The 24,099-nt window shown below is 37.5% G+C and overlaps 1 long non-coding RNA gene across 2 annotated transcripts in view; it reads right to left on the reverse strand.

Annotated features, from left to right (window-relative positions):
• The window catches only part of LOC135225355 (uncharacterized), a 101,037-nt gene extending 79,055 nt beyond the window's left edge, over window positions 1-21,982 (reverse strand). For both annotated transcript variants that reach the window (XR_010316941.1, XR_010316940.1), the window contains exon 1: window positions 21,831-21,982. This is a non-coding gene — a long non-coding RNA (uncharacterized LOC135225355). The remainder of the gene's footprint in view (window positions 1-21,830) is intronic.
• Between the last annotated feature and the right edge of the window lie 2,117 nt (window positions 21,983-24,099).

Consider the following 24,099-nt stretch of genomic DNA (forward strand, 5'->3'; position numbering starts at 1 on the left):
GCTGCAAGATCTTTCGACTCAACGTCCTTTACTCACCAGACTGATTGCAATACATGAGAAACTGAGAGGACAAGGAAGGGTCGTATAAGTCGAGAGAGGGATATGGAGATTAGTAACCTAAAATCCAAAACCACAACCTTCCTTGTCTCAGTTTTTCTTATGCATGTCAGTCAGTCTGCTAAGTAAAGACGTTGAGTCGAAAGATCTTGCATCTACCACAGTTTTTTCCCTTTCTTTTTTGCGTGGCTTATACCTTTATTTATGCATTTATTCACATTCCAAACTTCCGTGATTCAGTTAGCCTATACATGTATGTATGTATGCATGTATGTATGTGTATATATATATATATATGATATATATATTATATATATATATATATATATATATAATATATATATATAATATAAAACTCCGTTTAAAAGGCAAATTATTATTTCCAACTCTTAACGACATGGTAGAATTGATTCCTGGACTTTTTACCTTGTTCATTTTTCACAAGTGCCAGTAAGGTTGTCCACAAAAAAAAATTTTCCCACACAAGAGCCCACATCAATCAGCACGGACATGTTTCACTTGATGGACACCTCAAGGTTTACAATGGTCAATCTATGATACTGTGATACAGAATTTCGTAAAATAAAAACTTATGTAGAAAAAAATACAACGATTTTCCACTTTCATTAAAGGCACCTAGATATCGAATATTAACAACAGGTCATAAATTCAAATCTTACCAACAGTGGGCAAATAGATAATACCTAAAACAGGGGTTCTGGCGCAAAATTTTGCCAGGGAAACAAACTAACTGTACTGGGCTTCCCTTGGTTAAGTTAAGCAACGTACTGTTCAGTAATTTTAAAGTTCAGTTGGGTTGAATCAACTAGGAAGGCATCGTGCATGGCGTTTCCTGTAAAATTTAATGTACAGTGATGCTCAAATCTCATGCGACATGACTCCATAGGATTTCGTTCAAATTCACTGACTGGCAACCTAGCATGGTCCATATTCATCTATTATTTCAATGCGGAAACGCGATTTTTGCATACAATATGGACATAATATGTTTCATAAGAGTGAAATTTGTCATATATGTAAAAACTGTAAGAAAATGTCAGGTGTAGCAAATTTCAGAAAAAACTCTTTCGAAACATTTTCAAAACTTTCGTTCACACATCGCTGAAGCATTTGACCAAAATTAAGTCGTCATCAAGCATCAGTTCAAATGTTTATTAAAAAAAAACGAAAAAAATTGTCATAAACATTAATAATGCTTCCAAAGCCAAAATAAAAAATTTGGAAATAGTCCTACTGATTGCTTTTACACCTCAATGATGAAAAAATGTAAATATGTATATACAAAAAGTAGAATGCGCCACCGATATCAACTTGTGAGGGGAGCGTGTGTGACGTATCATTTGCGTCGGTGCAACAACAACACCCGGTGTAACACAAGTAGGTCTACACTGAGTAGTGACAATGAAATTATCTTGAAAACACTTACTTTATATGTTACAGGAATATTGGGATTTTCATACATAATTAATTGTTATAATTCTTAAATATTTAAAAAAATTACGGCATACAAGCAAATATTCGCCTATGCAATATTCGTTTGTCAAAGCCAAGATATTGTTCCTAGGCCTAGGTGTTAGATTTCTTTACTTTACAATTAACAGTCACATCTCTCTATTGACAATTTTCTGGCCAGAAAGCAAATGAGGTTATCTACACATTCTTGTTCTTCAAGTAACCTTATGAAAGAATGAATTATATACCAAAAGCGAGGAGAAAGACTTTTAATAAAATAATATTTTAAACCAGTTGAAAAAACAAGTGTTCCATACGCCTTGATATTAATACTTATGATATTTCGATTAATATTCATTCTCCATATAATCAAAATCATCATCTTTTATTCCTCAAGGAACAGGTAATCTCTACAAATAAAAACATTGGAGAAACAAATCCACAGTTATGTAAATGTACATAATATTTAAGTTTAAAACAGAAAAGATAGCTTTTCGGGAATCTGTACGGTTCCCCTTATCAATCTCTACGAGATTGATAAGGGGAACCGTACAGATTCCCGAAAAGCTATCTTTTCTGTTTTAAACTTAAATATATGTACATTTACATAACTGTGGATTTGTTTTCTCCATTTGAAGACTCGTGCTACTATGAGGAACTTTTAATAAAAACATTGAGTAACATTACATCTCATAAGGCTTAGATTATTCTTGTAGGCCTATAAATCTTTTGCAACATATAGGCAGCTTAAACTCAGCCTAAAACTTCAACATTCAAAGAAAACTGGTTGTAATTCATATTCCTATTGTATTTGTCAAAAAATAGATAATCTCTACAAATATATTCATTAATTACAGATTGTATCTCAGAAGGCTTACATTATTTTTTTAGGTCTATAAAACATTTTGCAACATGCAAGCAGCTTAAACATAGCCAAAAAACTTCAACTTTCAAAGAAAACTTGTTTTAATTCATATTCTTACGTTGAAAATGTTGTTTATGACTGTTGAGCTTATTAGGTCTACTGTCATAATGCAGCAGACGTTGTTTATGTTGGCCATTCCGAGGAGCCTGTAAAGTGTGCTTTCATTGATGGCAGAGCTACCTTATCACACCGTACTTTGAACTTAGCAGCGTAAAAAATAAATCTGTTCAAATCACGCAGATTACGAATTATACCAATGCATAAAAGGGATCATATTCATTTTATAACCATAAGGAAAATAGGACTAGCTGTGAATCACAAACTTTTCGACGTGGATGACATTAGAAAAATAGGTTATAACACTACTTGGCAACATCACGTTGAGTCTGAGAATCTGGACGATACAAAATGAATCATGTCGCATGAGATTTGAGCACCACTGTACATTCCCTAGGACAGAATATTTAGAAAATATATAAGATTAAATAACAAAAACAAAAAATATATAAAAGTATTAAATTCTTTGGACAAGAACCATAGAATTTTAATGGGATATCTTGTAGATGTAATGATAGTTCTACAAGATAGTTCTAACAATTATTTGTGATAGTAATAAGTTGCTAAAGAATGAATGAAAACTACTACACATGATTAATTGCTTCCATTCTTATAAAGTTTCACATAACGTCCATTCTCTCAAAGCTTCATCACACCCCTTCTCACAAAGCTTCATACTATGCCAATTCTCTACAAGCTTCATGTCCCGCCCATGGTTTATACCTAACACGTCACGTCAGAAATCCAGTACTTAACAAAAAACTTATCATATATAGTATAGGGTAAAATCCTGAACGAACTGGATATTGGTACGGCTGTGAACTGCGCATGCGCGAACCCATGTTTACCGCCTCAGGCATATCAGTGACAGCAAGAAAATCACATGTTTTCAGGTTTCAACAAGCTGAAAAAGGCAATAGACGTCTATGAAGAGTCAGACTTCCAGAAAGTGTATATCCGTAGGTCACGAACGATCAAATTGGCTCTGAAAAGAGCTCCGAAGAGGAGATTCAAAGAAGATTTGAGACCTATCTAGTAAAGAAATAGTGTAGCAGTCAGCAGTGTATCCAATATGGGAAATATGCAGTTACATATAGACCTGATTTGAATTAGAAAATTACTTAAGAGTGATTAGGCCGTTTACCAGAGGATCGACTTTGGTAGTTTTCCTTGCCACCCCATGGCTACAGCGCAGCAAGATTTCTATGTACTTCAAATCTTTGAATCTCTTCGGAGCTCTTTTCAGGGCCGATTTGATCGTTCGTGACCTACGGATATACTAATTTCAGGAAGTTTGACTCTTCGTAGATGTCTATTGCCTTTTCAGCTTGTTGAAACCTGAAAACATGTTTTTCGGCGAAAACTGATGTATTATTACACGGTTCGGTAATTCTAAGCCCACATTCCGCGATACAGTAGACTATGGCAGTTGACGTTTCCCTATGTTATTATACCTGCTGAACAAGAATTTAAAGTGATATTTATTCGGTCGAATGTAATTGAAGCGTAATTTACCTTTGAAAACAACATGAAGGTACAAGGGGTGCGATCGTACCAATGTACAAAGTTCAAAGGTAAATACAGATTAGTTACAGTCGACCGGCAAAATATCACCTTAAAACTCTTGTAAAGTAAGCAAAATAACAAAGGAAACGACAACTGCCATAGTCTACTTCGACTAAACATCTTCGAAGTTTTGGTTTGGGGCCAAGAAACGTAAACGAACCGCCATATTTGAATGCTAGTAGGGGGTGTGGGATACGTAACCAACGGGGGTACAGGGAGAGGAAGGCACAGGTACAAGCTGGTAAAGTCACGCTAGCATATGATGTGGAATATAACAATTCCCAATTAATATCACCAACATCAAGAGCACTAAACCTTAGGAACACCAAAAACAATTGATATAACTAAATAATGTACATAAAGATTAAGAACTTTACCTTAATGTTAAATAAACACCTTCCTTTGTAAGTCAAGCCTACATTCATCGACACGAGGGCAAAAGGCCTTTTTTCTCAAAGGGCCGTGATTTTTTACTGTACATTACCAACCTTTCATACTGCCCTGAGTAATGGACTGTAAAGTCCTTGTAACTGAGGAAACTGTTAACACAAGTACTGGTTAGAGTCGAGTCGAGTTGGTAATGGGCCTGGAGAGTGGAGGTGCCATGGAATGATTCGAGGGAATGATTCGGCCATCGTCGTCGGTTGATTACTGAAATGAAATACACGCCCTGGCAAGCACGCTTAAAAAAAAAAACATGAAACTCGTGTATATATTGTTACAGGTTTTACACATCTGGTACTTAAGTATAAATTTATCAAGTACAAGTCAAGAGGCCATTTAGTGAATAATGAATGAAAATATCAATTTTTTCAAATCTCAGATTGGCCAGTTAATGGGGTAATTGAACTTAACCCTTAAACGCCGAAGCAAGTATTTTAAAAATTGTCTCCCGTATGCCGGTGGCGTTCGCGAGTGAGCCCTGGGGCCGCATACTCCAAAACTTCCAAAGGCGCCTTAGGTGGCAAAGGCGCCGTTCCAGTTTCGGCCGTTACTTGAAAGGCTCATACTCAAAACACCGAGTGCGGCCCGCCATCTGGAAATATGGCGCTGTGAGAGCCTTTGCGCTAGGCTGTTAGAGCAGCCTTTGAGGTGGGAAAGGCAACTTTGGATTGACAACAAGTAAGAAGAGGATGTCTCCTACCTCTTGTATACGTCAATGAACGCCATTATACATAGTTTTATTTTGCAAGTTACTCTAATTGCTTTGTAATAGTGTGATATTCCTCTGCAGACGTAAGATTTAAAGTTATTGGATGTGTATTATTTAAAATGATTTCATATATACAATCTAAAAATTCCTATATTATAATCTGATTGTTTTGACCTTTAGTTATCGTATATCTTATAAAATGTTCATGTATAATCAATGCTAGAAAAACAATATATTTTGTTGTCTTGTTAAATAAAATTTTCAATACAGAAAATATATCTTTATACTATATACTATATGCAAAGGTGAAAATATGTATGCAATTTCCCTGCCTTACACTTCTCATGGTACTCATAAGGCACATTAAACTTAGGTTAAAGTGGTCAGAGATAAGTACAGTACTACATACAGTGACTCACATTATGAAATAAATGCCACTAGATACAAATAAGTTATGAAATAAATGAATTTGATGTTCATATTACCGTAGATATAAATAGGTTACTAGCTGTATCACTGAATGACCCTTAATAATAGCAATATCAGCGTATCACATAGTACATCTCCAGGAAGAAATAACATACTAAAGTAAATAAAAAATAAAAACTTACAATAAGGTAGAGGTAATGCAGATCATCAGAGGTATCATTTTTATACTATTATAAATAAGGAAACATGCTTTATAGCCAAAATAGAGAAATAACATGAATAAGCATTGTAAATAAACAAATGCTGTGCTAAACTTATCACAATAACACGAGATAACAAGAAGCACGATATAATAAGAGTAAATGGAGGAAAAATAAAAAATAAACCTCATTAAATAATGGAGTGATTAGCATAAGACAATGAGGTAGTATATCACATTACTCTTAAACAAAAAAAAACTTACAAAAAACTAATCTCAATAATGAAGAGGTATATGACATTTATCACATTATGGGCACCCTTGGTATAGGAACATATAAGGCATGGTATGAAAAAAAAATAGATTTTACTACTTACTGTATAGACTATTAAAAGTACTACTTAAAAAAAAAAAAAACTTAAAAAAAAAAAAATGCATAATGTCTCTTAGGCATATCAGTCATGGTTACCATGCTGTCAGCTATTACCCTTACATTTCCATTTAATTCTTTTACACTTTCATTTAATTCTTTTTGATTAGACAATATATCCTGAAAAATATCAGAAACATCTGCCAACACCTCAACTGCTTCTTGCTCCAGTAGGCCCAATCTTACCAAAACTTCCTCTGAAGGTTCTAGAGCTAAACTTTCATGAGGACCACCACCTCAAAAGATTATAATACAGAAATTAGCTACTGCAACAATCTGGAAAAGAAACATCAATGTAATGTGTAATTATTGACAGTAATTATGATCAATGACTTCCCACATCTCTACCTCATCAAGGAAAAAAAGTGACAGATACCATAGATAGAGTACATAACAATTACTTGAGTCACAACTAGGCATGGTTATGTTAGGTTCAGGTTAGCCTAGGTTAAGAATTGGTCTTGTAGATAAGACCCTTTTAAAAATACGGACCCCCAGTTTTATCCTTTTGAACAGGTCTCATGTTTCATGTGGGACTTGTATTCTTCAAAAGCTCCCTAACTTTATAACCTAAACCTAACCAAAGATTAAATGGTTAACATTCATTTGGGGCAGAAATGCCATACATGAAAAATCTCTTAGAATTGTGTAAAATATATAAAAATAAAATGATCTGGTTAGGCAAGGCATAGGTATTGGCAACTTATGCAATAATACCCACAGGCCTAGGCATATCATTACAGCTTAGGCTAAAACATTCATTTCCAAGCAATATCATAGGATACTTTTGCATAGCCTAACGTATAGCCTACTAGGAATATATATTAATTAGCATGATGTTAACAGTAGAACATAAGCCAAGGCCTAGCCAAAACTCGCTTCAATCTAGGTATGTATGCCAATTAGTTTATGCTAAATTAGGGATGTTGCTTCTTCTTAGCCACAGGGTCCATCGTGCGGCGTGCCGCTCTTTAATCGCTCTGCCATCAACAACCAGCTGATATGCTGTTGTATCGTGATTGGTCTCACTCTAGCCACGCTATGATACGGGCGATGTGATTGGCTGGACTATCCAAAGGCGCCTTTGACAAAAAGGTAGCCTTTTCGTGCAAAGGCACGTCCAAAGCGCCTTTGAAAATCTTTGTGTATACGATTTCGCCTTCGTCGAAAGGCGCCTTGGGCGAGCCGTTGGAAAGGCACCTTTTGTCAAAAGGCACCTTTGCGTAAGGCTTGTTTTGAGTTTCCGGCCCCTGAAGCGGAAAAATGTTTTTTTCAAAAAATCACAGCACGCTTAGTTTCAAGATTAAGAGTTCATTTTTGGCTCCTTTTTTTGTCATTGCCTGAACTTAGTATGCAACCATCAGAAATGAAAAAATATCATTACCATATATAAATATTGGAAGATATAGATGACAGCGCAAAAAAAAGAAAAAAAAATTTCACATATAATTGTATACAAATCGGGGGGCTGTGAGCAAAACTGTGTTAAAGCTAACGAGTTGATTTTTTTCGTGTATTGTACACTAAATTGCGATCATTTTGGTATATAACATATTGTAAAACGATCAAGGCAAAACAGAGAAAATATTATCACAAAATGATAAATGAATTCGTAACGCGCGGACGTAAAAAAAGCTTTTCCAAAAAATTCACCATGTTGTTGTTGTTTTGATTTAGCTGACCTTGTGTCAGCACGGGCTCTTGCTCACAAGAGCAGCCCGTAAAAATTCACCATAAATCGAAAATATTGTGCTAGAGAACTTCCCGTTTGTTGCGAAAAAATGAAGGTAATTAATTGAATATTACTAGACTGTAAGTGTAGCTTACAATTGCAGTTTTCGACTGTGAGGACCAGAGATTAAGAGAGGTAGCTAGTGGGTAACTGATGATTTATTTACAGACAAACTAGGTTGACATAGACAGGTGCGGACGGATAAGTAGTGCGAACAGAAATGACTCTGAGACAGTAAATTTGTGTTTTCTTACAGACATACATTTAGCTATATTAAGGCGTACAAATAATGGAATTGCATGTGTTATACATGGCGGAAAGGCCGCGGAACCCTCTATCGGACGGCAGTAAAAACAAACGCGACTCGATGATTGGGTTCGATGAAATAGGGAAAAAGCGTTGCCCTACACGACCATTTCGGTCGAGTTAAAGTTGTCCGAAGGACGAATTTTTTTTCTATTATCGTTTTTTTATATGAAAATATTTCAAAACTGATAAAAGCTACAACCATGGGTTGTGTTTTGTTGTATTATACATGAAATTGCGCACATTTTCATATATAAAACTTTATGTAACGGCTAATTTAAAATGGTGCAAACATTACGACAATCGGACGAAAAATTTTAAGATTTTTTCGGAAGAGTTACCGCGCGGACGTAAGGAAAAAGTTTATTTCATATATTCACCATAAATCGAAATATTGTGTTAGAGACTTCCAATTTGTTGCAAAATAAAGGTAAATGATTGAATATTACTAGAATGTAATAGTTTTAGCTTACAATTGCGTTTTTCGACCATTTCGGTCGAGTCAAAGTTAACCAAAGGTTGAAATTTTGGCACTGATCGTTATTATATAAAATATTTTCAAAACTGATAAAAGCTAGAACCATTGGTTGTTTTTAGTTGCATTTTACATGAAATTACGCACATTTTCATATATAAAACTTTATGTAACGGCTAATTTAAAGTGGTGCAAACATTACGACAATCGGACGAAAAAATTTCTGATTTTTTTCGGAAGAATTACCGCGTGGACGTGGAAGGAAAATGTTTTTTTTTTTTTTCTTTTTTTTTTTTTTTTCATAAATTCGCCATAAATCGAAATACTGTGCTAGAGGCTTTCAATTGTTGCAAAATAAAGGTAAATGATGAATGTTACCAGAATGTAAGTTTTAGCTTTCAATTGCGTTTTTTTACCATTTTGGTCGAGTCAAAGTTAACCGAAGGTTGATACTTTTTGGCACTTATCGTTATTTATATGAAAATATTTCAAAACTGATAAAAACTACAACCATGGATTGTTTTTAGATGTATTCTATATGAAATTGCACACATTTCCTATATAAAACTTTATGTAACAGCTAATTTAAATGGTGCAAACATTACGACAATCGGACGAAAAAATTTATGACTTTTTCGGAAGAGTTACCGCACGGATGTAAGGAAAATGTTTTTTTCATAAATTCACCATAAATCGAAATATTGTGCTAGAGACTTCTGATTTGTTGCAAAATGAAGGTAAATTATTGAATATTCCTAGAATATAAGAGTTTTAGCTTACAATTGCGTTTTTCGACCATTTCGGTCGAGTCAAAGTTGACCGAAGGTTGAAATATTGGCACTTATCGTTATTTATAAGAAAATATTTCAAAACTCATAAAAGCTACAACCATGAGTTGTTTTTTGTTGTATTCTACATGAAATTGCACACATTTTCATATCTAAAACTCCATGTAACGGCTAATATAAAATGGTGCAAAAAATTATGTCAAAGCAACTAAATAATTTTCCGAGATGTGTCGCTGATGCTTTTTAGTGCGAGAAGAAAGAAATTCGTGCTTGCGCGCCTGGGTAACGATTGTAAACAAAACAACGCCTTGATCCGTGAGCTCCCAGCATCCCCCAAGGCTGCATGATTCAAAAGTTTTGCCTAGTAGGCCTATAACTATTTTTCCACGAATTTTTAAAAACTTTTTTTATATCGACGTACCATACGTTCAATCGGCACCCAACAGACAATTTATATAGATGTTTAATACGTCCAATCAGCATTAAAGGGTTAACAAGAAATGCTGAGAACAATTGTAAAAATTGTGTAACCTGACTGGTGGTGCTCTGCCCCCCATACCTTCCCTTAAAGCAAGTTAAAGCAAGAGTAACTTATAAGTTAGGATACTAACCTAACCTAATCTAACCTACCTAGTAGAATGTGTTACTGTAATCACCCTTAGGGAAGGCAATCTTAGAAGTGAAACATATAGGTTAGGAGGATACTAACCTAACCTAACTTAGTAGAACATATTACCTGACCGGGGGGGGGGGGGGGGGGGGGGGCAGAGCCCCCCGTAACCCCCCCTTACATAAAGGCAGTCTTAGAAGTGTAACATATAGGTTAGGATACTAACCTAAACAACCTAACCTAGTAGAACATGTTACCTAACCGGGGGCGGCAGACCCCCCTTACACAAAGACAGTCTTAGAAGTGTAACATATAGGTTAGGATACTAACCTAACCTAGTAGAACATGTTACCTGACCGGGGGGGGGGGAATATACAGGTTAGGATCCTAACCTAACCTAGTAGAACATGTTACCTGACTGCGGGGGCTCTGCCCCCGTAACCCCCCTTACATAAAGACAGTCTTAGAAGTGTAACATATAGGTTAGGATACTAACCTAACCAACCTAACCTAACCTAACCTAGTAGAACATGTTACCTGACCAGGGGGGCTCCGTCCCCCCGTAACCCCCTTACGTAAAGACAGTCTTAGAAGTGTAACATATAGGTTAGGATACTAACCTAACCAACCTAACTTAGTTCGACATGTTACCTTACTGGGGAGGGGGGGATGGAACATGTTACCTGACCGAGGGACCTCCAACCCCCTATCCCCCCCCTTACCTAAAAACAGTCTTAGAAGTGTAACATATAGGTTAGGATTCTTACCTAACCTAGTAAAATGTATGACCAAGATCGGGGGTGGGGGCCATTCCATACCCCACTTGAGAAAGATGATGCTATAATATGAAAGTAAATATAACTAAGTTTAAAAATGTTATCCAAGAAAATTGTTATGGATCAGAAAGGCAAGTAAAGGTGAATATAGAAAAAAGAAGGGAGAAAAAAATGCATGTGTAATTTGGAATGTCTAAAATATAAAAATGTAATACCATCAATTTTCACGTCATTGACAGAAAGATCTCAAAACATCCTAAAACTCCAAGTTCCACCCCTCAGGAGACTTTCAGGGCATGCCCTCAACTGTGACGTAATATTGTAAGATATATAGGGCAACTTTATGAAATGAGAACAAGTTAGTGCACATATTATACAATATGTACTATGATATACAGAACTGAAATAAAAGCTTGAAATAATATTACACAATTACAAAATAAATGAAGAAAAGGAATATATGTAACAATGCATGAATCCCCCCAAAAAACCTCCTGTCGCAATGTAGGGTTAATAATGCAACATGATGGTTAAATACGTGCACACCCCACCAAAACCCCCATAATTATCTCCTTACGAAGTTTGTGTGCGAAACAAAGCTCCCTTATATCACCGCGCATGCGCCCTAAGATTGGAGCATGCGTAGTAGGATTCTGTATCGTAATAGCAGTAGTAATTGGTGGATTTGGGGTATGTAACGGCTCCATTATCGGTTTATTTATTACTTTATTTCAGCTTGTATTTCGGGTTTCAAATGTCATAAATAAGAGGAAATAAACACGGCAAAACCTTCCCCCAAGTGTTTCACCACCCAAAAATCCCAGCATTCCCATCGGTCCCCCTTTACCGTAGGATAGAGTTGAACGGTATAATTCTCCCAAGTGTTTTACCCCACCCAGAACCCAGCATTCCATCGGTCCCCCTTGCCGTAGGATAGAGCTCAAAGGTAAATTACAGCTCAATTACAGCTGTCCAAAAAAATGTAACTTTAAATTCTTTTTCAGGAGGTAAAACTGTATAAGAAAACGTCACCTGGCATAGTCTAGTTCGCCGCGGTACAACGGCTTAGATCTACCATATTTTCATTTACTGTCAAAATATTTTGGTGCTTTGGTGATGACCGTATGGTGCTTCACTTTGACATTTGAATTGAACATGTTCAGCGAAACAATTCAGTTCGACTATTATTACTACTGTCGCTGATCTTCTAGAGCTCTTAGCAATAGTGTATGGCAACTGCTGCATGATTAGCAAACTGGTAAACGGATACGGCTAACTGTCGTTACTTACCTATAGCAAGTCAAGAGCACAATACAGCACCACTGACAGAATTTGACGTACCCCCACCACACCATGTTATTTGTACGGCAGGAAGTCTGAAATTAATGCATGCGCTATTCACAGCCGCACCAATATCTATAGCGATCAGTATACGGCTGCCGTACTAATATCCTCTGCCAATACCGTACCGCGACCACTTTCCCGAAAAAGTACTTTAACACGTCCTGTAACCCAAGATAGACATTAGGCAGTCAAGAGCTACAGTCCGTCAAAGCAACACCTTGAGACCCCTACTTTCCTCTCAAATTAAGTTTTTTTCTCCCACGGCACAAATTAGGCAAAAGCAATAGTTTCCGTTTTTCAGGAAAATGGTCACTATGGTAGAGGCCAGCCACTCTGTATTTTACCCTACTAGGTAAAAGGCTATGAACAAGGCACAGTACCTATTAAGTAGAGATGACAGTAGGCAGCTCAATTCACCGTCTGAACACTTACTACCTGTAGTTCAGGATTTTTAAGGCCAAAACATCATGAAATCAGACATAATTGGTACAGAAGATTTTTTTGTTTTTTCGGATAGAGATAAAAATCTTGTTTTTTCGGATAAAGATAAAAATCTTGTTTTTTCGGATAGAGATGTGTCTAACATTCTAGAAAAAAAGTCCCAGCATGGGAAAATCCGGGAACTTGAGCAAAGCTTGTGTTTTCTCTAGCCACTGTTAAGTATGCTTACAACTACTGACTGTATCTTTGGTTGCCTATTTTATACATTATTAGCGTTGCCAAAGCAGTTTTTTCCCTTTGTAGTGACACACTATGTATATGCAAAATTTCTTGTACATAACCTTTCCCGCTTAAATTTTTTAGATTTTAATTCATTTTCGAGATTACAATAAAAAATACAGGCATAGAAAGAAAAATCTGTAGGGCTTGTATATACAAAATGCTGTATTAAAGTTCTGAAAAAAGTAAATTTCTACCTTTTATTAAAAAAAAAATGTTTTCAATACATCTAAACTGATATTAGCACTGAAGAATTAAATGTATGTTGATAAATTCCACTAAGATTAAAAATATAAGTTGATATTTATTAACCCTTAAACGCCGAAGGGGTATAATAAAAATCGTCTCCCGTATGCCGAGGGGGTCTCGGAGTAAGCGCCGAAGCGTAAAAATATTTTTTTCAAAAATCACAGCACGCTTACTTTTCAAGATTAAGAGTTCATTTTTGGCTCCATTTTTGGTAATTCCCTGAACTTTAGTATGCAACCATCAGAAATGAAAAAATATCATTATCATATATAAATAATGCGCTATATGATAGCGCAAAAAGAAAACTTCATATATAATTGTATTCAAATCGCGCTGTGAGCAAAACGGTTAAAGCTAACGAGTTAATTTTTTTTCTCGTTTTTATTGTACACTAAATTGCGATCATTTTGGTATATACCACATTGTAAAACGGTCAAAGCAACACAGAGAAAACATTATCACAAAATGATGCATGAATTCGTAACACGCGGATGTAAAGAAAAAGTTTTTTGTCAAAAAGTTCACCATAAATCTAAATAAATTTGTTCTAGACTCTTCCAATGTGTTTCAAAATGAAGGTAAATGATTGAATATTACTATACTGTAAGAGTTTTAGCTTACAATTGCAGTTTTCGACCATTTCGGACAAGTTAAATTTGACCGAATGTTGAATTTTTTTATATATTATTTATATGCAAATATTTCGAAAATGAGAAAAGCTACAACCTTCAATTATTTTTTGTTGTATTCTATATAGAATTGCGCACATTTTCATATATAAAACCCTATGAAACGCCTAATATGAAATGGAGCAAATATTCTGAGAATGCGACGTACACATTTCGGAGATTTGTGGCGGAGAATCCGCGCGTGGAGGGAAGGAATTAGTTTTAAAAATTCACCTCAAATCTAAATATTGTACTAGAGACTTCGAATTTGTTTCAAAATGAAGATAAATGACTGAATATTACTAGACTGTAAGAGTTGTAGCTTACAATTGCGTTTTTCGACCATTTCGGTAGAGTCAAAGTTGACCAAATTGGTTTTTTTCTATTTATCGTGATTCATATGCAAATATTTCTAAAATGAGAAAAGCTAAAACCTTCAATTATTTTTTGTTGTATTATACATGAAATTGCGCATATTTTCATATATAAAACTTTATGTAACGGCTAATTTAAAATGGTGCAAATATTACGACTATTTTTTCGGAAAAGTTACCGTGCGGACAAAAGGAAATTTTTTTTTTTTATAAATTCACCATAAATCGAAATATTGTGCTAGAGACTTCCAATTTGTTGCAAAATGAAGGTAAATTATTGAATATTACTTGAATATAAGAGTCTTAGCTTACAATTGCGTTTTTCGACCATTTCGGAAGAGTCAAAGTGGACCGAAGGTTGAAATTTTGCCACTTATCGATATTTATATGAAAATATTTCAAAACTGATAAAAGCTACAACCATGGGTTGTTTTTGGTTGTATTGTGCATGAAATTACGCACATTTCCATATATAAAACTTTATGTAACGGCTAATTAAAAATGGTGCAAACATTACGACAATCGCACGTATGATTTTTTCGGAAGAGTTACAGCGCAGACGTAAGGAAAAAGTTATTTTTTCATATATTCACCATAAATCGAAATATTGTGCTAGAAACTTCCAATTTGTTGCAAAATGAAGGTAAATGATTGAATATTACTAGAATATAAGAGTTTTAGCTTACAATTGCGTTTTTCTACCATTTCGGTAGAGTCAAAGTTGACCGAAGGTTGAAATTTTGGCACTTACCGTTATTTATATGAAAATATTTCAAAACTGATAAAAGCTACAATCATGAGTATTTTTTTGTTGTATTCTACATGAAATTGCGCATATTTTCATATATAATACTCCATGTAACGGCTAATTTAAAATGGTGCAAAAATTATGTCAAAGTGACGAAATAATTTCCGAGATGTGTCACTGATACATTTTAGTGCGATAAAGAAGAAAGAAATTCGCGCTTGCGCGCCTGCGTAAACGGATTGTGAACGAAAACAAAACAACACTTGATCCGTGAACTCCCAGCATCCCCCAAGGCGCGCGATTCAAAAGTTTTTGGCTGGTAGGCCTATAAGTATTTTTCCGCGAATTTAAAAAAAAACTTTTCTGTCGACGTAAAATACGTCCAATCGGCACCCGACAGACAATTTATCTCGATGTGAAATACGTCCAATCGGCACCCGACAGACAATTTATCTCGATGTGAAATACGTCCAATAGGCGTTTAAGGGTTAAATAACAATTGTGTTAGCAGTTAAAACATCCTAACATTTTACATTACAATTCCACTGCTTGTACAAATATCTGTCCTTTGATGAAGTAAAACACAGTTTCAAATGACTTTGCTAGAAATAAACTCAATACTACAAAAAATTCTGACCATCAAAAGATACATCTTAACAATTGGTGATCCAAACACAAGAAGTTCATTCATTAATCTATAAATGATTTACATTGCTTTTCAGTATGCTAGACACAAATTCACATTTTATATATGATACTGAAAGTTGTTTTATGTTTATAAGAAATAGAGAAAATACTGCAATGTAACAACAAGAAAAGTATCTTTCATCCACACAGATCAGAATAAAAGAAAGAAAAAAAAAATTAGAATGACAGTATGACTGACATCTGTGACTTTTCCTTTACATAGTACATTCATCACTGTCATCTATATCATCATCTTCACAAATGTCACAAGGAGTTGGAGCATCCTGACCCACGACACTGGCCACATGCTTGGGAACATTCAAGGTTATTTTTACGGCAACACCATTTATTTGACCCACAATCTGTCATACAGTTACATCTGATAATAGACAACAGCGATGCTGGGGCAGGTTGCATATCTGTCATTTCTGGAAGAAAGCTCCCTTTATCTAAACACCAACCCCAGTCTTTGGCATTAAGGGAGGAGACACTTTTCCACTGCTGGACTTGGAAATATTTCTCTCATGCTATGGAATTTAGCTGATGCAGAAGTTGGTGGTAAACTCTGACACATAAGGTGGCAGCTTTTCACTGATACTTTCTCACAGAATCTCTTATACCCAAGAAGGCTCAGGCTATCAGTGGCTTCACCATTGCATAAACTAACTAAAGCTTTTTCTCCTGCTGATATGATTTCATCAACAGATCTTCCTGCTGCATTGAATATTTCAGCCTGTCTACAGAATTCTTGATGTTTTGCATATTTCTTCAGTGAGGCATTCTTGCTAATGCCATATATGTGTGATGTAGTATCGCAATCGAGGAATGCATGTATATAAAGAATGTCCCCGCACACTGACTCACCAAGTACTTGCTTCACTCTCTTGATATTCCACAATATTGGTTTCAATTTTAATTCATTCATAATGAATATGTTGTGGATATTTAGATCAGCATAGTAACACAACAAGACTAACAAGTCTGTATCATTTCCTATCAAGACAGTGTCTGATAATGCTGCTGATTCTTTTGTCACCTGTGTAATCAAGAAGTCAGCATCACCATCAGCATGAACAACTTTATGTCCATTCAGTTGCAGGTATTTCCCTTGCAAAATGATGAAGTTTGCCTTATTCTTTGTATTTGAAAGAAATATATCTTTTTTTCTGGGACACTTTCATCTCTTCTGAGAACGTGACTTCCATCCCAACATTTCCCTTTCCTCTCCTCTGATGTGTGGCACCCTTTGTAGAGGGTGTTCCATAACCATCAAATACTACAGTTGCATGGCCATACTTCCTTGTCACATATGTAACATAGGTTAGACACACTTCCTTATAAGTTGACACACCAGAAGACCATGGAATCCGGTGGAGCAAAGCTCCTCCATCTAGTACATATTTTACTTCACTGGTTGGTGTTTCTTGGTCAGCTTCACTTAATTCAGACCAGGGCAGGTGGATAACTACATAATTCGAAGTTAAACATATCCGCAGTAATATCAGATGCCTTGGCTGCAATCACCAACAGCTGGAAGAGAAGCTGGGGATCTACTTGTATGTGCTCACTACCAATCTTAGTTGCCAATTTTGTTGCCATAGTTGTTGCTTGGTCAGTGCGCTTAAAAATGTATTTAGTAACCGGTTGATTTGTCATCTTATTCAATATGTTCTCTCCTATAGTCTTTGCATTATCCACCTCTACTGAACTACTGGCATGTATTCCTGTCATGATATTCCTCAGTTGTGAACCACCTGTCTCATCATCAAAGTGACTCTTATCATATAAAGTGAGTAGCAATGTACTGATACCTTTCATGTCATGAGCCTGGCGAGCTTTACTCATTTCTTTACTATGTTCACTACCATCATATCTCATGCCTGTAAGTTCTTGCATTGCCCTGTTAACCTCAGAACATATAGGCAAGGACATCAGCCAGGTCAGTCTCTGTTGTTCATTCATACCCGATCTTCTTGTTAGACCACCTCTGGTTTTCATGCTACACATCAAAACCTGTTCAATCATCAGATCTGTGGATAATCCTGCCCATGTTCTATCACTCCTTCGAGAAACATGAAACCCTCTAGTGAACTTCTCATACAGATCTGAATGACTTTTCTCTAAGTTGACCATTTCTTGCAGGTAATCCTGGCGGATTTAGCATATAGATTATACCCTGATGCAGCCAAATATGGAAGCATTTCAGTTACTGCTTGCAAGTGCAACTCCAAGAGGCCTAGGCGTTCAGCTTTGATGAATTTCATCAGGATTTGTATCATGCTCATATACAGTTTAGCAGGACGGTCAGTAAGGGATGCTGATTTCTCACACAAAAGCTGCTGAATGCGGGAAATCACATCAGAGGAGCAAACATCTGGAACTGTAACAGACCCATCTTTTTTCATTCGGCCATCATACATCTGTTTAGCTTCAGCAACATTTGGGTGTAATTGTGGATCACTATCATTAGGTTCACTTGTTGAAGGCATGGGAACATCTAAAGACTTGACAAGGAGAATGTGGGAGTGTAATGGGAAAAATATTACTTTAATTATTAGTGATTTATTTAGGAATTGATTCATCATCCTCCTCTAATATCTTTACACTGCTGTTGTGAAAGTGATTGGAACTGCGAAGTGTTTTCGTTTTTGTTGTGGACACGAGTGTGGCAGTGTGGCCAGTCCCTTGTTTTGTTTTCCTTTCAATTTGAGTATGGGAGCGCTGCCCTGAATCTTTCATCTGCATTTTGGTAACACTAGCAAGACATGTAAGAATCACGAATGCTCTCGAGTGTGAGGATGTCAAACAGTCCACCCTTTCATTTTTGGGCTGTTTTACCAAATTATCAATAAAAATTAGTAGTATCTATCCCTTGCAAGGTAAGGTTTTAAAGTCGTGATATTACCATTAGTTCATTAGTTGGAACAGATCACTATCATGAAAGAACAGTAGCAGACAAGAATTCAAGTGCAGAGTTGCCTGTCCAGTCAAACATGTTGCAACACCTTAACAAGGGAAATTTTCATTGTCGTGAAAGATACTTCACATTCATTAGTTGTCATGAAATTTTGCTGTGTTAGTTTGAGTTGTAACTTAGCGTTCGATAGGGTTGTAAAATGTTAAAAAAAAAGTAGCCCTAGTTATAAGTGTTTTGTTTGTATAAAGTTTTTGCAAATACCAGTGTCAAAGGGTACCACAACATGGCTATCCTACAGAGCATCTTGGGGTTACCCCTACCTCTCTCATGGAAATTTCCACTGCCGATCATGATCTTAGACTAGGCTATACAGTAATTTAAGAAGGCCTACCTTAGACTAATCCTGTTTGAATGAGGAATTATGACTTTTTGGTAAATATATTTAGGCTATATGTGTATACTGTATAAGTTCATGGAAAACTGAATTACATGGAACTTAGCCTGTACCCTCATTAAACTAACCTAACTTTGTGGCCTATTGTAACCTAGTAAAAAATCAGCCATGTAAACTTTGCATAGGCTATCCTTAACGATTTCTGAAGAGGCCTAAGCTAGACTATATCCTGTTGAAAAGCACCTTAGCCTAATTTTACCTCATTTTAGTTTAAGTTTTTCTCTGAAATCTTTCAGGTAGCCTTACCCATTGACATATATTGTGCACAAACATCTAGTATTGTGTGGAGCAGGGTATCAAATGATTTACACCTACTAACTGTGTGGAGTAGGGTATCAAATGATTTACACCTTACTGTAAATTGATTGATTCAAGGGCTGCTCCACGTTTGATACTTAGGTATCCTGTTATGAAGGAAAAGCAATTCCCATATGTAGTTGATGTATTTTTTCTGAGGTATCTCAATATAAAGAGTTATTTTTTTTAACTGCTCATTTGTATTGTTTTCTGGAAAAAGAAAATTAAATAAAATGAATATTTCCAGGGGTCTAGTCCAGGGATCTAGTACAGTTCTGAAGACTAGGTAAATTAACCAAGTCCAGGAGACTAGGCCTGGGAGAAATTTGACATGATGTCATGAGTAATAAAGAAAAACTGAGTACCAGGAATTTTCTTCAATACCCCTTAAATGGAAATCAGCACTTCATTTGCCTCCCAGTGGGAAGATATCGGTAATAAGACCCATACACACAAGGAATATCATGTAATAGCAGGTAGGACAGGCCTACCCTAATTCCCAGGCAGCGTAAAGGTCATTAGTCTTCATACCCACCATGTCAACTTTGACACAGTACCACTCTCCGACCCCTGTCTCCAGGCAAGAAGATTGACAACAGTGTATATGTATACCAATAGTATTCTTAATCTCGTATCTTAATGTAATGGCGAGGGAAAATCCCCCCGCGACAGGGGAGTGCAGCATACAATAACAGATGGGCTCATATTGCTCTGGAAATGGCTTTGCCACTTAGCATATGGCCAACAGCTTGAGGAGCATATATCAGCTGCAGTATCTCACTTAAGCCTGCACCAGCCATCTGATGGCCAATGCTCTCTAAGAAACTCATAATGGTGTGGAGTCCACCAAGTCGAAGGACTACATTCTTTAATGGGCTGCCTACTGGCTGTGCATAAATGATACCGAGGTCTTTGAAGTATAAACGGCTGGTCAATGTAAATGACTGGTGTAACAATGACGCTTAACATGTTCTGTAATGTAGCATAGTGTACTGAATATGCATGTTGTGTCACTAGAACTCATATCAATTAATGGCACGAATACGGTGGAGGAATTTACAGGATGTACTTCATCATGCAAGAATTGCAGTGCTGCCCATGAAGGTTGATATGAACTGAATAGTAGTGATGTTTGCCAGAGTACATCTAGATTGGATGTGGCATCACTTGCAGCAACAAATGGGATAAGATCATATTTTGATTATAATACTATGCATTGGGAAGTACATAATAGAAAGCATACTGCTAAGTGCATAACAGAAACCATAGTGCTAAAACTATATTATGGCCTGAAATGAGTGAAATCGAAAAAGTGAATTTTCATTGCTTTCCCACATTTTCTCAGACTGGGACTTTTAATATGTTGTTAGTATTGCTTGCCTGTAAAGGAATCAGGAAAGATGTCTTCTGTGCCATTTTTGTCCCCAAAAAAACTGTAAAATGCCTGGACTACTAGCTATGTCATACAGCCATTGAAGAGTCAAAATAATTACAATCACCTAGACAGCCTTCACTTAGGTACTGGCCTGACTTCGGTTTATTAATAGAATGGAACCAGTGGCCTGGTCGAGTGAGAAGAGGAACGAGTTCATTAATATGAACCTGTTCCCTTGAATGGGCGTTCGTCTATATTAGCATTATATAATATATATATATATATATATATATATATATATATATATATTATATTGTTTATGCATGCATGCATGGCCACGTAAATTTCAGATTTCCGTGCGTTATAGTAGTGCTAATAATAGTGTGCTCTGGTGAAACATTTTAACAAATAAGAGCAATTTTTCTAAGACTTGCTTTTCGTCACAAGTAGACTAAGTGGCCGTTTGACAAAGTGTACTAAGCTACTCATGTTGATGGCAATACCTATACTCTTTTTCCATCTGTCCATCCGCCTGTGGTGTTTTTGTATGGTAACACTGCGTCCCGGGCTTTAAATAGTTACGGTATGTGTAAGTTTTCGGTAAATAAAAGGATATCTGGGTGTACATTGGCAACTGAAAAGTGTTTTAATAATTTACTGTATGCGAAGTACACCGTTAATATTCGAAAATTAGGATATCATTATTATTGTTGAATGTAACTATCTAAAGCCCGGGACGCAGTGTTACCATACGGAAACACCACAGGCGGATGGACAGATGAAAAAAAAACAGAGTATAGTAATTCGAATTAGGCTACGTAACCTGTTGCTCTCCGAAATTTACATAAAAATCATAATAACGTTGGGCTGTCACAATCAACGTGTTGCCTAGCACTAGGCTATGGGTTATCACAGCATTAAACCATGTTGTTTATGCCTTATACTAGGCAAGGACAGACAAACACTAATCAGGCAACTAGAAAATGGCTAAACAGCTACGCATCAAGACATGGGTACTCACCGGTTATTAAATGCACTTCGGTTTGGGATAATTGATAAAATATCCTGCATCAGCAGGTTGTAGTCCTATTTCATTTCAACATAAACACCAAAGCAGGGAGATCAGACAGGCTTCTTTCAGACAGCCAGCGAAACGAACCAAACAAACTCCTTTTCTAGCTTGAGGTACTAACTTTTTTTTTTTTTTCGTACCTTTCTGAGCGGTCGCCGGTTTAGTGCGGCCGACTGCCGAGTGCCGATCCGTAACGTCCTTGTGTCGTCACACCGACACACTCTCGGATTGGAATTATCGTACTGGCTCCTCAAAATTATGGGGTTTTCAGTAAAAAATATCGTACAAAATTGTAGATTTTATCGTAATTATTATCTTACACTGTTTCTGATATTGAACACCTTTTTATAATTTGTCAAAAAAATGAATATATGTATGATTTCTTTGTAGTCATTAATATCTTGCAATTTACATAATTAAGAAAAAATACAAATGAAACATTTCTCTCTACAAAACGAAGAAATTGGAATTATGAATAATTATTTAATGTTATGAACAATTGTTATGAACAAATTATTACTATACTGTATTAACAGTGTGGTAAAAAAAAAAGTATACAGCTTAGAACGTCACTTCTTTCCATAATGTAAACTAAACTGATAACGAATTAACACGAAGATATGTGAGTTGATAGGCCCACTCATACATGTCTTTAAACACCCAAAAACACCGAAAATCAAAATAGCATCACTGAGTAGTAATTTAAAATCAATATATATAATTAAACATGACTGGTACCGATACCTATCCCATGATAAAGAAATTAATAACAATAATAATTGTAAAGTATATCTTTAAGAATCTTCTTCCAAATCAAATTCATGTTACCTGATGTTCTAGAATAACTGTGCATGATTATTTATTCTGGAAAACATATCATTTGCAGAAGTAAAATGAACACATGACTCTCCTGAACCTTTGATGCAACTAGCAGAGAGAAGAGCCCCATTAACTGTCCTTGTTTTCAGTCTGTTTCTTTGTTTAGTTTTAAAGAGGGTAACTTTATGAACACTCGATCACATTCAGCATTAGAGTGCGGCAAGCAAAGAGCAGCTAGAGCAAAATTGGCTAGGTCTGAATAATTACTTTTTTTTTTTTTTTTCCAGCTGGGCAGGGGCCCCACGCCAGGTAGCCTGACCCAGTCACCTCCCCACCAGGGGCCCCATTCAAGGGAACCAAACCGGTGTCCTCCCCACAAGGGTCCTCAACCCTGGCGGCAATACCCAGTCGCCTCCCAATGGGGGGGCCCCACTCCTGGCAGCCCAACCCATTTACTTCCCGCTGGAAGCCCAACCCCTGGCGGCCAGACCGAATCTCCTCCCGGCCAAGGGCCCCACCAATGGCATTTTAATCTGGTCACCTCCCCAACAGGGGTCCAACCAATGGCGGCCCGACCTGGTCGCCTCACCGCCGGGGGATCCATCCCAGGCGGCCTAACCTGTTCGCTTCCCGGTGGAGGACCCACCCAGTCTCCTCCCCAACAAAGGACCCACCCATGGCGTTGTGACCTGGTCACCACCCGGCTGGGGGCCCAACACCTGTTGGCCTGACCTGGTCACCTCGCCACCAGGGTCCCCACCCCCGGCGGCCGGACCCAGTCTCCTTCCTGTAGAGGGCCCCACATCTGGCAACCTGACCTAGTCTCCTCACCCACTCTTCCCGGGACCTGTGACGGGCCTCGCCCATCCATCCCGGCACCCGTAGCGGGCCTCACACGACCGTCCTGGCAACCATGGCAGGCCTCGCCCACCCGTCCCAGCACCCGCGGCAGGACTCGTCCTCCAATCCCAGCATCCATGGCGGGCCCCACCAGCCCACCCCGGCACCAGTGGCGGGCCTCACCCGTCCCGGCACCCGTGAAAGGCCTCACCCGCCTGTCCCAGCACCCACGCAAGGCCTAACCTACCCATCCCGGCACCTGTGGCAGGCCTCACCAGACCGTCCCGTAACCCGTATTGGGCCTCGCCCGACCGTCCTGACACCAGTGGTGGGCCTCACCCGCCCTTCCCAGGATGCGTTTCCTGCCCGTCCCAAGACTCGTGACCCACCTGTCCCGGCGGGACATGTGGTGGCCCTCACCCACTTGTCTTGGGACACGTGGTAGACCTGGCCCACTCATCCCTGGACCCATTGCAGCCTCGCCCACCTGTCCCGGGACCCGTGGCGGACATCGCCCATCTGTCCCAGGACCCGATGTGGGCATGGCCCACCTGTCCTA

The sequence above is a fragment of the Macrobrachium nipponense genome, chromosome 20 (genome assembly GCF_015104395.2).
Source record: "Macrobrachium nipponense isolate FS-2020 chromosome 20, ASM1510439v2, whole genome shotgun sequence".
Lineage (NCBI taxonomy): Eukaryota > Metazoa > Arthropoda > Malacostraca > Decapoda > Palaemonidae > Macrobrachium > Macrobrachium nipponense.